The sequence below is a fragment of the Notolepis coatsorum genome (assembly GCF_963971535.1).
Source record: "Notolepis coatsorum genome assembly, chromosome: 9".
Taxonomy (NCBI): Eukaryota; Metazoa; Chordata; class Actinopteri; order Aulopiformes; family Paralepididae; genus Notolepis; species Notolepis coatsorum.
In genome coordinates, this window is record NC_140173.1 from 32,195,777 (window position 1) to 32,212,420 (window position 16,644).

At 45.8% G+C, this 16,644-nt stretch overlaps 1 pseudogene across 1 annotated transcript in view; it reads right to left on the reverse strand.

Moving 5' to 3' along the window:
* Positions 1-16,644, reverse strand: part of LOC311234573 (transmembrane 9 superfamily member 2-like) — a 98,844-nt pseudogene that overhangs the window by 77,186 nt on the left and 5,014 nt on the right. The window contains exon 3 of the transcript XR_014621076.1: positions 922-1,015. The product of XR_014621076.1 is annotated as a transmembrane 9 superfamily member 2-like (transcript). The remainder of the gene's footprint in view (positions 1-921; positions 1,016-16,644) is intronic.

Consider the following 16,644-nt stretch of genomic DNA (forward strand, 5'->3'; position numbering starts at 1 on the left):
CCACGATCACAACACCAGAGGGAGCTCCACAAATCATGTCAAACCCAGATTCGGCTCAAATAAGGGACTAAACACGTTTCGCAATTATGCCACATCAATGTGGAACGCCCTACCCAAAGCTGTAAAGGAATGTGGATCACTACCCACTTTCAAAACCTCTCTCAAGGGACACCTACGGGAGACTGCAATTCAACACTGGCCCCTGTAAATATCCTAACCCAATCATTCCAACCCCCTCCAATGTACAGTCATTTACCTAGTATGGTTTTGTCAATAGTTCAATGTACAATTGTGTTTGTTTGTACAGTGTCTCCTCCCCCCCCCCCTCAATGTACAGTGTTACTTGTTTATACAGTATGCCCCCCGCCCCCCCCCCCCCCCCCCCCAACCACCTCCAATGTAAATTACCCAGTATGGTTGTCAATATCCCAATGTACCCAACCCCCCCCACCCAACCTCCAATGTACAGTTTCTACGTCAAATGTATATACTCCCTTTTCTTGACTCCTTCTGTATCACAAACAGTACTGTATTTGCAAATCTGGTATGTCATAAAATGTATAGATGTAGCAGTACTGACTATCTGTATGTCATGTATGTCATATATGTCTATATGAATTGAAAATGGGGGACCCTGATGGAAACAAGACAAACGTCTTTCTCAGGTCTGCATCCCCTTAACAATTGTATGTATTGAGCCGTACTGTATTGTACCCATTCTGCAATCTGTTAAATAAAGTTTTCATTCATTCATTCATTCAGAGCAGATTAGTCAAGTGGTCTACTGCTGCCCCCTAGAGGCTGGTGGCAGATGTTCACCCCATAGAAATCCCTTATTCCATAGTGAATTTTTTATATGAAAATATACACAAAATTAAATGTATAGCGCCACTGGGCATGTAGCGTGTGTGTGTGTGGTACCTTGTATGGTGAGGGTTCGATTCTCTCTCCAAACAACACCTGTCCCAGATTTTCTGACGGCCGCTTCTCTGCTGCCACAGCACAGAAGTCAAACCTGGGGAGAGAGAGAAGGGGGGAGGGTGGGAGGGAGGGAGAGAGAAAGAGGAAGGGAGAGAAAGAGAGAGAGAGAGAGAGAGAAGTGCAGCATGTCATTACCAGCAAATAAAAGGCTTTTCTAATGTATCACAATCCGTCTTGAGACATGGTAAGCCCAAATATGACGTCTCAGCCAGGAGGGACACCAGGTTTCAGACCACAGTCCCTGTTGGGCGCGCCCCTACCTAGTGAAGTAGAGTCCCTGTTTGGGCGCGCCCCTACCTAGTGAAGTAGAGTCCCTGTTGGGCGCGCCCCTACCTAGTGAAGTAGTCCCTGTTTGGGCCGCGCCCCTACCTAGTGAAGTAGTCCCTGTTTGGGCGCGCCCCTACCTAGTGAAGTAGAGTCCCTGTTGGGCGCGCCCCTACCTAGTGAAGTAGTCCCTGTTGGGCGCGCCCCTACCTAGTGATATAAGTAAATATCCTAACCCAATCATTCCAACCCCCTCCAATGTACAGTCATTTACCTAGTATGGTTTTGTCAATAGTTCAATGTACAATTGTGTTTGTTTGTACAGTGTCTCCTCCCCCCCCCCCCCCTCAATGTACAGTGTTACTTGTTTATACAGTGTGCCCCCCGCCCCCCCCCCCCCCCCCCCCCCCCCCCCCCCCCCAACCACCTCCAATGTAAATTACCCAGTATGGTTGTCAATATCCCAATGTACCCAACCCCCCCCACCCAACCTCCAATGTACAGTTTCTACGTCAAATGTATATACTCCTTTTCTTGACTCCTTCTGTATCACAAACAGTACTGTATTTGCAAATCTGGTATGTCATAAATGTATAGATGTAGCAGTACTGACTATCTGTATGTCATGTATGTCATATATGTCTATATGAATTGAAAATGGGGGACCCTGATGGAAACAAGACAAACGTCTTTCTCAGGTCTGCATCCCCTTAACAATTGTATGTATTGAGCCGTACTGTATTGTACCCATTCTGCAATCTGTTAAATAAAGTTTTCATTCATTCATTCATTCATTTCATTCATTCATTCATTCGCCCCTACCTAGTGAAGTAGTCCCTGTTGGGCGCGCCCCTACCTAGTGAAGTAGTCCCTGTTGGGCTCGCCCCTACCTAGTGAAGTAGAGTCCCTGTTGGGCGCGCCCCTACCTAGTGAAGTAGAGTCCCTGTTTGGGCGCGCCCCTACCTAGTGAAGTAGAGTCCCTGTTTGGGCGCGCCCCTACCTAGTGAAGTAGAGTCCCTGTTTGGGCGCGCCCCTACCTAGTGAAGTAGAGTCCCTGTTGGGCGCGCCCCTACCTAGTGAAGTAGAGACCCTGTTGGGCGCGCCCCTACCTAGTGAAGTAGAGTCCCTGTTGGGCGCGCCCCTACCTAGTGAAGTAGTCCCTGTTGGGCGCGCCCCTACCTAGTGAAGTAGAGTCCCTGTTGGGCGCGCCCCTACCTAGTGAAGTAGAGTCCCTGTTGGGCGCGCCCCTACCTAGTGAAGTAGAGTCCCTGTTGGGCTCGCCCCTACCTAGTGAAGTAGTCCCTGTTGGGCGCGCCCCTACCTAGTGAAGTAGTCCCTGTTGGGCGCGCCCCTACCTAGTGAAGTAGAGTCCCTGTTGGGCGCGCCCCTACCTAGTGAAGTAGTCCCTGTTTGGGCGCGCCCCTACCTAGTGAAGTAGAGTCCCTGTTGGGCGCGCCCCTACCTAGTGAAGTAGTCCCTGTTGGGCGCGCCCCTACCTAGTGAAGTAGAGTCCCTGTTTGGGCGCGCCCCTACCTAGTGAAGTAGAGTCCCTGTTGGGCGCGCCCCTACCTAGTGAAGTAGTCCCTGTTGGGCGCGCCCCTACCTAGTGAAGTAGAGTCCCTGTTGGGCGCGCCCCTACCTAGTGAAGTAGAGTCCCTGTTTGGGCGCGCCCCTACCTAGTGAAGTAGAGTCCCTGTTGGGCTCGCCCCTACCTAGTGAAGTAGAGTCCCTGTTGGGCGCGCCCCTACCTAGTGAAGTAGTCCCTGTTTGGGCGCGCCCCTACCTAGTGAAGTAGTCCCTGTTTGGGCGCGCCCCTACCTAGTGAAGTAGTCCCTGTTTGGGCGCGCCCCTACCTAGTGAAGTAGTCCCTGTTGGGCTCGCCCCTACCTAGTGAAGTAGAGTCCCTGTTTGGGCGCGCCCCTACCTAGTGAAGTAGAGTCCCTGTTGGGCGCGCCCCTACCTAGTGAAGTAGTCCCTGTTGGGCGCGCCCCTACCTAGTGAAGTAGTCCCTGTTTGGGCGCGCCCCTACCTAGTGAAGTAGAGACGACGACAACAACATGGTGAACTTTGACACTAAAACAATCACTTTTGTTTCCCCCCTGATTAAACCCTCGGAGACGGGGCGTCCCGCTGACGGCTGTCAGAGGCCGTCTGTCCTCCTGAGAGGGGATTTCTGAAAGGGTGTCAGTTGACCTTTCACCTCAGGATATTTGAATGCCAACGGGGCACGTTGGGACTACAAAGAGTCTCACCCTCACAGTCCTGCCCGGTGTGTGCCAGCGCCGTGGAGTTAAGGGCCAACAGTCCTGCCCGGTGTGTGCCAGTGCTGTGGAGTTAAGGGCCACACACATGCAGGTCTCTGCATGCAGGACAAAGATGCTATTTTCACTTTTTGAAAACAAATAATAATAATAATAATAATAATAATAATAATAATAATAATAATAATAATAATAATAATAATAATAATAATAATAATAATAATAATAATAATAAAATACATTTTAAAATCTTTTCTTTTTAGGCCGGCTGGGTGGCGCAGCGGACTAAGCGCTCGTCACCAACGCGAGAGACACTGGTATCGAATCCGGCTGTCAGCGTTGCCTCCGGCTTGGGCCAGCCGTCATACTGACTCAATTGGCAGAGTCAGTGGGAGGGAAGCCGGTGGGGTGGTGTTCTGGTCGTTGTAAAACAGCGACTCCTACAGGTCGGTCAGGGCGCCTGCACAGCGAGGGAGGGAGATGGTGAAGGTAGGGGAATTGGCATAACGACTAAAAAAATTGGGATGGGAGAAAAACACAGAAAAACAGGAGGAGAAAAAAGTGGATAAAAAAAAAACGTATTTTTTATTTTTTATGACGAGACCGTGGCTCAGGAAGTAGAGCTGGCCGTCTGGTAATCAGAAGGTTCCCGGTTCGATCCCAGCTCCTCCCGGCAGCGTGTGGAAGTGACGCTGAACCCCTAACTGCTCCCGATGAGAAAGGTCGACACCTTGCACGGTCGTCTCGGCCATCGGTGTGTGAATGGGTGAGTGTGAAAGCGCTTTGGATAAGAAGCACTATATTATACATGCAGTCCATTTGCCATCATATTCCTGTGGTCCAGAGATATTCTGGGAATGATGTGCACACTGGGTGTGGCTGTACAGCTGGGTCATTCTTGTGGTTCCAAGCACAGCAGCAGCCCCAACTGTATTCATGTGAGATGATGATGTGAAGGTTCACAGCAATGTGACTGATTTGATTATTTGTCTCGAACATAGAAACAAAAAAAGGTAAATAGTCAAAGACTATTTCCATACAATAAGTGTTCGAGAAGGAACAGGGGGAAGCAAAAAAAAAAAAAAAAACGTTACACCCATAAACTAGAGACCTGCGCTACTATGATCGCCGACGCCTAGATGCGTCGTCAATGACGCATCTAGACTACTTGTATGTCTGTGCTGGACCATGGCGATGTTATATACATGCATGCATCCTCGAAATGCCTACACTTGCTGGATTCTGTCTACCATGGAGCGCTGAGATTTATTACACATTTTTAGGTCCTTACTCACCACTGTACTTTCTATTCTCGGGTGGGATGGTCTGCCCTGTCCACCCGCAGAATCAACCATTGGCATATCCTTATTTATAAGGCTATCATTGGACTGCTGCCAACTTACCTACAGATGTACATTCTCCAAAAAAGTATGGGCAGTTATGGTCTTCATGTTCCCAGGGCTTATTTTTACTAACTGTCCCTCGGGTCCGTACTGAACTGGGAAAAGGGGCATTCAGATATGCAGCTCCCTCCACCTGGAATCAGCTACAAAACCACCTGAACTTGCATGAGCTGGTCTCACTGGTTGCTTTTAAAAACCCTTCTAAGGGGCGGCTAGGTGATGTAGTGGGCAAGGCACTCGCCATCAATGCTGGAGACGCTGGGTTCGAATCCAGCTCTCGCCGTTGCTATCAGCTTGGCTGGTCGTTCACACTAACACAATTGGCAGTGTTAGGGGTGGGAAAGCTGATGGGTGGGTGCTGGGCGTTGTGGACAGCGACCCCTACAGTTCGGTCGGGGCGCCTGCACAGCGAGGGTAGGATCTGGAGAAAGGTAGTGTGACCTTCCACACGTTACACTCTCCCAGTGAGAATCTGAGCTGCCAGGCTGGCTGCCGGCTGGCTGCACATGCGTCGGAGGAAAGCATGCGACAGTCTCCGGCCTCTCGGACCAACAGTAGGGGGGGTGCGCAACAACGAGGAAGGGGGTTGGGAATTGGCATAACGACTAACAGTGGGATGGGAGAAAATCGGAAAAAAGGAGGGGGGGGGGGGGGGGAGATAATAAAAATAAAAACTTCTAAGAGATATGGAATCCAGCACATCTGGCTGCAGATGTTTTGAATGACTATGAATGGTTCTGTGAATTGTCCTTGTTTTTATTGCTATATGTTTTTAATTTTTTTATTATTGTTTTTGTCTGTAAATGTGAAATTGTAACTGTGCTGCTGCCTATCTTGGCCAGGACGCTCTTCCAATCTTTTAATCTCAATGAGACTTTTTCTGGTTAAATAAAGGTTAAATAAAATAAAATAAAATGAAGGGGGTTATTTTCAGAAAAGGTGTGTTCACCGTCCAATCGCCACAAAAGGAAAAAAAATGTAAGATTCTCGCAGAAATCCCCAGACCACACCTTAATAAAGTGGATACAAATCTTCTACCTAGATCCAGAATCACAAGTGAGGGTAAATGGATGCCGTTTCTTTGACATCAGACGAGGAGTTAGACAGGGAGACGGTCTCAGTCCATTACTACTCGCTATAAGCATTGAACCATTGGCAGAAAGAATTAAGACAAAATTATTTAAATTATAATATTGAAGGAATAAGGGATATAGGTGATAGAACATACAAATTAAATGGCTCTTTTCGCTGATATCATGATGTATACAAGTGATCCTCGTCAATACCAATTATAATGAACGCTTAAAACAACATGGGGAAATATCAGCATAATTATAAAACAAACTAATCACAATCAGAAGCAGTGATGCTCAAGTTTCAAGTTTCTTTAATAGTTGTCATACAGAAGTACAGAATACTTTTATACAAAATGCTTCTTACTGTTGTGCTCCAGAGACTGTGCAAGACAAGATAAGTATGAAATAAAATAACATAGTATAGCATGTAAATTAGAAGTAAAAAAAAATGAGGTCACAGTGTTCAGTATAGACATATGTTACGTACAATGTTCGATGCAGAATAGACGTAACTGAGTTACCATATAATATACAATACTGTGCAGTGTACTAATATACAATACTATATAGTGCAAGGCAGAAATGGGATGAGGTGCAATTTAGGTACAATTTACAGTAGGTGTACGAGTTGTAGTGCAAATCCTTTATCAATAAATATAAAGTGTGTTTGTGTGATCTAAAGTGTGGAGAGTGGGTGCTGCAGTGTGTTGTTTGTTTAAGTGAGTGTGTGCGTGTGGGTGTGTGTGCTGTGTGCATTTGATGGTTGTTGCATAGTGTTTATTGTTCGTTTAGCAGCCTGATGGCCTGGGGATAGAAGCTTCTTCTGAGTCATAAGTCTTGATGAAAAGGTTACATTTCGGGACTTCCGATTTGCGACTTTCTGGTGAGCAGCCACATGAAAGAGCTCCCGGTCGGTGAATATCAAGAAAAGGAAGTAAAACAATTCAAAGCGAAATAAAAAGTGACAATTCAAGGATATAAGAGGAGGAGGGTTGAACACGAGAAAAGGCGAGAGAAAAGCGACCCCAGAAGAAGTACAAATGGTGGCGCTGGAGATGATTCAGACTAGCATGACGCAGTGGGCAGCTAGCATACAGGCTGACATCCAAGCTAGAATGCAGATCGCCCAGGACATGCGGGCTAGCACACGGCCTATCGAGTTAGCTATCCAAGCTAACACACAGGCTATCCAAGCTAGCCTGGCTGGAGAAGGAGCTGCAAGCTAACATGGAAGTTAACACGATGAATACGACGCAGCAAGGGATACAAGCTAACGTGGCATTGGACCGCAGTGAGGCCTGGCTGGAGAAGGAGCTGCAAGCTAACATGGAAGTCAACACGATGAATACGACTCAGCAAGGGATACAAGCTAACGTGGCATTGGACCGCAGTGAGGCCTGGCTGGAGAAGGAGCTGCAAGCTAACATGGAAGTTAACATGATGAATACGACGCAGCAAGGGATACAAGCTAACGTGGTGTTGGACCGCAGCGAGGCCGGGCTGGAGAAGGAGCTGCAAGCTAACATGGAAGTCAACACGATGAATACGACTCAGCAAGGGATACAAGCTAACGTGGTGTTGGACCGCAGCGAGGCCTGGCTGGAGAAGGAGCTGCAAGCTAACATGGAAGTCAACACGATGAATATAACGCAGCAAGTGATACAAACTGGTTCGGGAGAGGTGAAACGGATGGCCCCCATGGGAGGGACGGGGAGGCGCTGGATACAACCGGACCAACCAGGACTCGGGCACAGAGGTCGGCCGGACCATCCGCACACGAGATGCAGGCCAAGATGCAAACACGGAGGCCACACACACCAACCGAGATCCGAGCACCGAGATCAACCGGACCAGCCAGAACTCTAGAAATGTACTAACATATGAAAGATAAAAATTCAAATAAAATGTTGGGACAATAATAGGGACATTGGAGCATCCCCATTGGGGATATCTACGTCGTTATATGAGGGGCCCTCTCCAGGAGAGCCTTACCCCTCCAACCCGCCAACGGGGGTTAAACGGGGTTAAAAATAATTACCTGGGAAGTGCCAATTGTCTTTAGTCTTCTTTTATATTATTTTTATGTTAGAATAGCAGTTGCTTTAAATGTGCACATGGACAAATATGAAGGACAAGAATTCAAAATGTTGGACATGAAGAGAGGCTTGGAGAATCTCCTTTTGGGGGTATCTCCGTCTCTGGGGGGGGGGCTTCTCCAGTGGGAGGGCTGTGTGTTGGGGGGTCGGTGGGTTTTCATTTAGCTGAAGGAAGTTGAGGGCCATCCGGCTTTTTATGTCCCTGGGACAGTTTTATAGGGAGTCTAGGTTAGCTGTGTCAGAGGGGTTGAGGCCGAGGGAAGGTAGATTTGGGAGTCATCGGCATAAAAGTGGTATGAAATATTGTGTTTTCTGGATGATTTCGGCCGTGGCATTAAAATTACCCCCTCTGCTTTAAAATCATTTGAAGCCATTTGTGGCAAACTGACGAAGGAGGTGAAAGCAAGCAGACCTGTTGCGATGGGAGGTTATTCCCCAGTCTTCTGGGAAACCAGAAGAATGAATGTTCTGTACAGATGTATTATTTTATTACAGTCCCTAAACCTACCTAACCTTCAGCACTACTACTGGGCAGCGCAGGGGGCCTAAACCTACCTAACCTTAAGCACTACTACTGGGCAGCGCAGGGGGCCTAAACCTACCTAACCTTAAGCACTACTACTGTTACTGTACTGTTAGTTCACATGTACAATGGAATGAAATCAAATGATAATAGTTCAGTTCATTAGCTCTAAAATCATCAAATCTGCTAATAGGCCACTGCTTGTGCGGTGGTGACATGTGACAGTGGTGATTATTAGTGTTAGTGTTAGGGTTAGTTAGTATTAATAATTAGCTAATATTGGGCTAAACACTACTATTTCAATGTCCTTGTGAAAATACACCAGATATATGCTAACTGCTGTGGAAGCCATGAGTTCCTGGGCAGAGTAGGGGTCTAGAATGTGATATATTGAAGTGGGGAGGTGGGTTGGCTACACTCCTCTCTCTGTGTAGCTGCTGTATGAAAGACCCCTGTGTTGTCCTGCAGCCAGCCCAGGTCCATACTGTCTGCCTGTATGGAGGGAGCCTTGATTGGCACGCACGCGCACACACGCGACGTATTACCTTTTCTTAATCTCACTCTCTCTCTCTCTCTCTCTCTGACTGTCTCTCTCTGTCTCTCTCTCTCTCTCTGACTGACTGTCTCTCTCTCTCTGACTGTCTCTCTCTGACTGTCTCTCTCTCTGACTGTCTCTCTCTGACTGTCTCTCTCTCTGACTGTCTCTCTCTCTCTGACTGTCTCTCTCTCTCTCTGACTCTCTCTGACTGTCTCTCTCTCTCTGACTGTCTCTCTCTCTCTGACTGTCTCTCTCTCTCTGACTGTCTCTCTCTCTCTCTGACTCTCTCTCTCTGACTGTCTCTCTGTCTGTCTGTCTCTCTCACTGTCTCTCTCTGTCTCTCTCTCTGTCTCTCTCTCTCTCGCTCTCTCTGTCTGTCTCTCTCACTGTCTCTCTCTGTCTCTCTCTCTCTGTCTGTCTGTCTCTCTCTCTCACTGTCTCTCTCTGTCTCTCTCTCTGTCTCTCTCTCTCTCGCTCTCTCTCGCTCTCTCTGTCTGTCTGTCTCTCTCACTGTCTCTCTCTCTCATTAGTTAACATTAGTAGAATAAACACAACAAGCAGTAAAGTTAACGTTAGTAGAATAAACACAAGCAGTAACGTTAACATTAGTAGAATAAACGCAGCCATGAGTGCTGCAGTTATAACAGAAATAGACTCAATAACAACAATTAAACAAGAACAAGAGTTTACACTCGCGTAGTTTCTCTAGGGAGAAGATGTTTTCACTGTTCTTCTTACTGGATTACTTTTGTTACACTGATGTGGAACTGAAGAAGGAGTTTGTCAAGGCAAGTACTGATGCCCACTGGTCCAGAGGTCGAGGTGACTAGAGGTCCAGGTGACTAGAGGACTAGAGGTGACTAGAGGTTGAGGTGACTAGAGGACTAGAGGTCCAGGTGACTAGAGGACTAGGGGACTAGAGGACTAGAGGTCCAGGTGACTAGAGGACTAGAGGTCCAGGTGACTAGAGGACTAGGGGACTAGAGGTGACTAGAGGTTGAGGTGACTAGAGGACTAGAGGTCCAGGTGACTAGAGGACTAGGGGACTAGAGGTGACTAGAGGTTGAGGTGACTAGAGGTCCAGGTGACTAGAGGTCCAGGTGACTAGAGGACTAGAGGTCCAGGTGACTAGAGGACTAGGTGACTAGAGGTCCAGGTGACTAGAGGACTAGAGGTCCAGGTGACTAGAGGACTAGGTGACTAGAGGACTAGAGGTCCAGGTGACTAGAGGTTCAGGTGACTAGAGGACTAGAGGTCCAGGTGACTAGAGGTCCAGGTGACTAGAGGACTAGAGGTCCAGGTGACTAGAGGTCCAGGTGACTAGAGGACTAGAGGTCCAGGTGACTAGAGGACTAGAGGTCCAGGTGACTAGAGGACTAGAGGTCCAGGTGACTAGAGGACTAGAGGTCCAGGTGACTAGAGGTCCAGGTGACTAGAGGACTAGAGGTCCAGGGGACTAGAGGACTAGAGGTCCAGGTGACTAGAGGTCCAGGTGACTAGAGGACTAGAGGTCCAGGTGACTAGAGGTCCAGGTGACTAGATGACTAGAGGTCCAGGTGACTAGAGGACTAGGTGACTAGAGGTCCAGGTGACTAGAGGACTAGAGGTCCAGGGGACTAGAGGACTAGAGGTCCAGGTGACTAGAGGTCCAGAGGACTAGAGGTCCAGGTGACTAGAGGTCCAGGTGACTAGAGGTCCAGGTGACTAGATGACTAGAGGTCCATGTGACTAGAGGACTAGAGGTCCAGGTGACTAGAGGTCCAGGTGACTAGAGGACTAGAGGTCCAGGTGACTAGAGGACTAGAGGTCCAGGTGACTAGAGGACTAGAGGTCCAGGTGACTAGAGGTCCAGGTGACTAGAGGACTAGAGGTCCAGGTGACTAGAGGTCCAGGTGACTAGAGGACTAGAGGTCCAGGTGACTAGAGGACTAGAGGTTCAGGTGACTAGAGGTTCAGGTGACTAGAGGTCCAGGTGACTAGAGGTCCAGGTGACTAGAGGACTAGAGGTCCAGGTGACTAGAGGACTAGAGGTCCAGGTGACTAGAGGTCCAGGTGACTAGAGGACTAGAGGTCCAGGTGACTAGAGGTCCAGGTGACTAGAGGTTCAGGTGACTAGAGGTCCAGGTGACTAGAGGTCCAGGTGACTAGAGGACTAGAGGTCCAGGTGACTAGAGGTTCAGGTGACTAGAGGTTCAGATGACTAGAGGTTCAGGTGACTAGAGGACTAGAGGTCCAGGTGACTAGAGGTCCAGGTGACTAGAGGACTAGCGGTCCAGGTGACTAGAGGACTAGAGGTCCAGGTAACTAGAGGTTCAGGTGACTAGAGGTTCAGGTGACTAGAGGTTCAGGTGACTAGAGGTCCAGGTGACTAGAGGTCCAGGTGACTAGAGGACTAGAGGTTCAGGTGAGTAGAGGTTCAGGTGACTAGAGGTTCAGGTGACTAGAGCAGGGGTTACCAAACTTTTCAGGCCGCGACCCAAAAATAACGGTGTCAGAGAGCCGCGACCCCCACTATTATAGGAGGTAAAAAAATGGAAATGTATGGTTGAAACATGCACACGTTCAAACGCACACACACTAATAAGCATTGGAGGCTTTTAACCAGGGCCGGACTGGGGAAATCATTCAGGCCAGGAAATATAGTGCAAAATATAGCCCCAGTCAGGTCACTTTTTAAGTGGGGGTCTGGGGGTCCCCCACCAGGACATTTCTTGTTACAAAGACTTCATTTCCTGCATTCTGGTGCAGGCATTTTTTTATTTGTACCCTTTAAATGCCAGTGTTTGTGATGGCATCACAAATTATTGTTAAAAAACAGGCTAGCATATGTATGATTAGCAACAACACTGATTTTGATGGATTTTCAGTTTTTTTGTAATGTCAGATTAAAAATAAATTAAATAATACAATCTTTTATTGAACTTCAGCCCTGATCATAACACCACATATTAATTTGATAATTCTAACCCTTTAAATGCCAGTGTGTGTGATGGCATATATTTGCAATATATCAAATGCAAAGTAGATTTTTCTGGGGGGATTATTACAGGCTAGCATGTGTCAATGATTAGCAACAACCGTTTTTTGTAAGGGTCCCGCCTCCACCAATCACATGCGGCTCCTTTTGTGTGTGTGTGAGAGCAAGAGAGAGAGAGAGATAGTTCTCCAACTTGTGTGAGTTGCAGTGATCTCCTGGTTGTTCCCCACCTAGGTTGTCTAACTATTGCGCTGATGCAACTAGAAACACTGTCCTGGCCTAATTCTAAGTTCAGTGGCCTGACTGCATTAAAAAAATATATATATTGGATTTTATTTTTATTTTTTTTTAATCATCTGGCGATGCAAGTAAGGGGCATGTTACACTAGTGTTTTTGTGGTCGTTTTTTTAATACGTTTGAATACGTTTGATGTCCCTTTTACACAGAAATGCGTTTTTTGGCGTTTTTTGGCGGATACGTCGTGGCCCTAGCTGAAACGCTAAATTGTGTTTGCGTTTTGGAGTAGCGGCAAAAAACTCACCGACATCAGTCGTGTAGTCTGCACGGAGCCGTTGTTGCGAAAACGCCCATGCGCAGTAGATACCATCTGCGTGCCCTTCCGGTGACAGCAGAGCTGTCCCAAATAGCTGCAGCTACTATGTGTTGTCAAGTTATTGTTATAAGGACCCCAGTCCAAGCTACAACAGTCTGCATTTGTTTGTATTGAGCCGTATTGTATTGTACCCATTATGCAATATGTTAAATAAAGTTTACATCCATTCATTCTGCTAGCATTACCGATTGGTTGGCTAACATGAGCTAGCATTAGCTATCAGACCCTGTTAGCTCAAAGCTCCTCTTTCAACTTAACAAGCATTAAACAAAATGGCCCAGTCATCTATTCACCTTTGTTTAATACACACAGCGTTGTCTCTAATGTTATCTAACTACTGATAGCTCCCGATATCATCAGTTTGGTGCTGGCTAACTAGCGTGAGCTAACGTTAGCTTCTAGCCACAATGCTATATTGTTATAATGGCATATTCCATTGACGTTAGCATGCAGCTAACTGTAGCTACCGATCTTTTTTTAGACTAAACTATCCGCTCTTGGTGGTCACTTGTGTTGATGTTAGTTTTGTTTCATCAACAAATGACAGGCAGAACACACAGTGAATGTATCCGTTTTGTTTATTGCACTTTTATTAGACTTTGCTGAAAAAGAATTGCTGCATTGGGTAAATAGGCAAAAGATGGTGGCGCCCATAGGCGCCCGCCTTGTTGACATTTTCTTTTGCAGGTTTTGCAGGAAGTGTATTGGCACATTCAAGTTCTGATTGGTTGAAATTGCCTTCATGTTCGCCACCTACTGCCACCTACTGCTTTGGCAGTGTACTACATCACTGTGCTCAGGTGACAAAAACGAAAGTGTGACTCGAGGCTGCTGCGTTGAGGCGAAACTGAAATGACAATGAAACGAAAGGTGTAACCGGCGCCTAAGACAGAAGCCCTCATTATTGCTCCCGACCACATCATCCCCATTATAAAAAATTCTATTGGACCCTTAGGTCAGTGTGTCAAACCTCATGTGAGGAACTTAGGTGTAATTTTTGATGACTGTCTTTTAACAGCCATGTCAACCAGCTCACACGGTCATGTTTTTATCAGCTCAGAAACATTGCCAAATTAAGATTTGTTGTTTCTAGAGCTGAAATGGAAATGATCATCCATGCTTTTATTTCATCACGCCTGGACTATTGCAATTCAATTTTTACCTGTCTGGATAAATCTGTGCTAAACCGCTTGCAAATCATTCAAAATGCAGCGGCAAGGCTTTTAACTGGGACAAGTAGGCGTGCCCACATCACCCCCATTTTATCCACTCTACATTGGCTCCCCAATAATTATCGTGTCCATTTTAAAATTATTGTTTTAACTTTTAAAGCCCTCCAAGGTAAATCCCCTGTGTACATTTTTTATTTACTGCGCCCCTACTCCCCCAGTCGTGCACTTAGGTCCTCCCACCAAAATCTCCTGGTTGTCCCACAGACCTGGTTAATAACAAAAGGTGACCGGTCCTTCCAATTTATGGCCCCTACCCTTTGGAACACCCTCCCCCTTTCTATGCGTTCACATGACTCCCTATCCACTTTTAAGGAACAGTTGAAAACGTTTTTATTCAGACAGACTTTTAATTAATTCCTATACTTTGTTTATTTATTTATAATTGTTGTTTTGTTTTTAGGACTGACATTTATGTTGCACTCATATTTAGTTATTTAATTATCTTATGTTATACCTATGCTTGTCAGAATTGTTTTATGTGTAGTGCGTTCACCTCTATGTTGCTATGTTTTACTTCTGTGAAGCACTTTGTGATTTTATCTGTGAAAGGTGCTATACAAATAAAGTTTACTTACTCACTCACTCACTCACTCACTCACTCACTCACTCACTCACTCACTCACTCACTCACTCACTCACTCACTCACTCACTCACTCACTCACTTACTTACTTACTTACTTACTTACTAACTAGAGGTCCAGGTGACTAGAGGACTAGAGGTCCAAGTGACTAGAGGTCCAGGCCACTTGGTGTTTTTAGGGTCCTATTCTGACCGTCAATTATTTAAGTCTATAACTGTAACTGTAACCTGTAACTACGTTAGCTCTGTACTATAACTGTATAGTCTCTGTAACTGTAACCTGTAACTACGTTAGCTCTGTATCGGCGCCGGAGGGGTCTGGCTGAACCCGTTATCATTCCACTATGGGGGGGAAACGCTCTGGCTTGTTTGCATTCCTTTAAACCAATCACTATCACCCGGGGGCGGCGCCAAGCCCGGGATGCAGCGATGGTGGCCTTGTGTCGCAGATAGCAGAAGGGGAGGAGCATTCAGACTGAACCAATGGCATGCTTATACCCACAGTCTACATCCTGTGAGTCAGAGTAATACCTGCATGACAGAACCTATAGTCAGACTAATACCTGCATGACAGAACCTATCTTAACCCTGTAACACCCTCAGCTGCAATATGACAACATCACCTTTAACTAGTTAAAAAAAAGTCTTGTACATTTCTTTTTTTAACACATTTACATAGTCAATGGGTCGTGTTGTTCAGCCTCACACTGCTATTGGATAGTAAATTTGTTTATAGGTCCCACCCTCTGGCCTCCAAAGTCACACAACTGTCAAGTCTCCATGCAAGCAACACCTCTCTGTTTTATTGGACTGGATCTGTCAGAATCAAGCAAGTAAAATTTGGTGATTATTACACTGTCTAGAACATGTATATATTTAGTTATTGTGGAATAGATTCATCACATTTGATTTTGAGCTTGTTTTGTGTAAATATAATGTGGATGCTTGATGCAAAGCCAGACATTGTGTGGCTGGAATATACATCTGGTTCCTACTAGTACTAGTAGTATAGTTATTTCTACTGCAATATAATAAGCATGTGTATTATTTCTATCTATCTATCTATCTATCTATCTATCTATCTATCTATCTATCTATCTATCTATCTATCTATCTATTTATTTATACTTTTTCCATGGGGCTAAGTAAGCAATCAACCCTGCAAAATAACCTTTAGTTGTTCTGTATATTTGTTCAGACAATGTGAGTACAAATACAGAAATGCTGCTGTCAGCTAGGACCAATGTTGCCATGTTACAACATTACAGTTCCCTAAAAACTTACGAAAATGTAAAATGTTTGAAAACCCTTTCATTTCTGCATCAGAGGCCTCCTACAACAACATATGTAAGGTCAAAAAAAATTGCTAATGTTTTTCTATATTTGGGCTCGACAACGCAACAGTGTTGCAGACACTCTGCCTTTATGCTTCTGCAACATCGACGCACGTCGCACAGCCTATGCAACATTGTACCCCGGATGTAGCTAGGTTCCCTAGATAGATGAAACTTCCCTTCTCAACCAACCCATTGATAACAAGCCGAAAACTAAGCATCATTTTTACTTCCGGTCGGGGGGTTTCAAAATAAAAGAGCAATGTCTAAAGCACCGGAAATACGTATTTTTTTGTACATTATCTAACGTTAAAACGAACCTAAACGAACCTAAAGTTAAGGCGAAGCATTTTTTGTACATTATCTAACGTTAAAACGAACCTAAACTAACCTAAAGTTATTTTGTACATTATCTAACGTTAAAACTAACCTAAAGTTATTTTGTACATTATCTAACATTAAAACGAACCTAAACTTTAGGTTCGTGTTAACGTTAGATAATGTACAAAATAAACGTATTTCCGGTGCTTTAGACGTCGTTCTTTTATTTTGAAACCCCCCGACCGGAAGTTAAAATGATGCTTCGCCTTCTGCTTGTGTGTCCGGTTAAATGATTGCTGTTTAACTTGTCCGTGTCCAGTCCTTTCGATTAGCCCCACCGTTCATTGTAAACAATGATGAATGTAATTATATTAACGTTACTGTGTTGTTGTAGCTATGTTAATAAATTCGGAATGGCATTAACGTTAGTTGGGTATGATAGC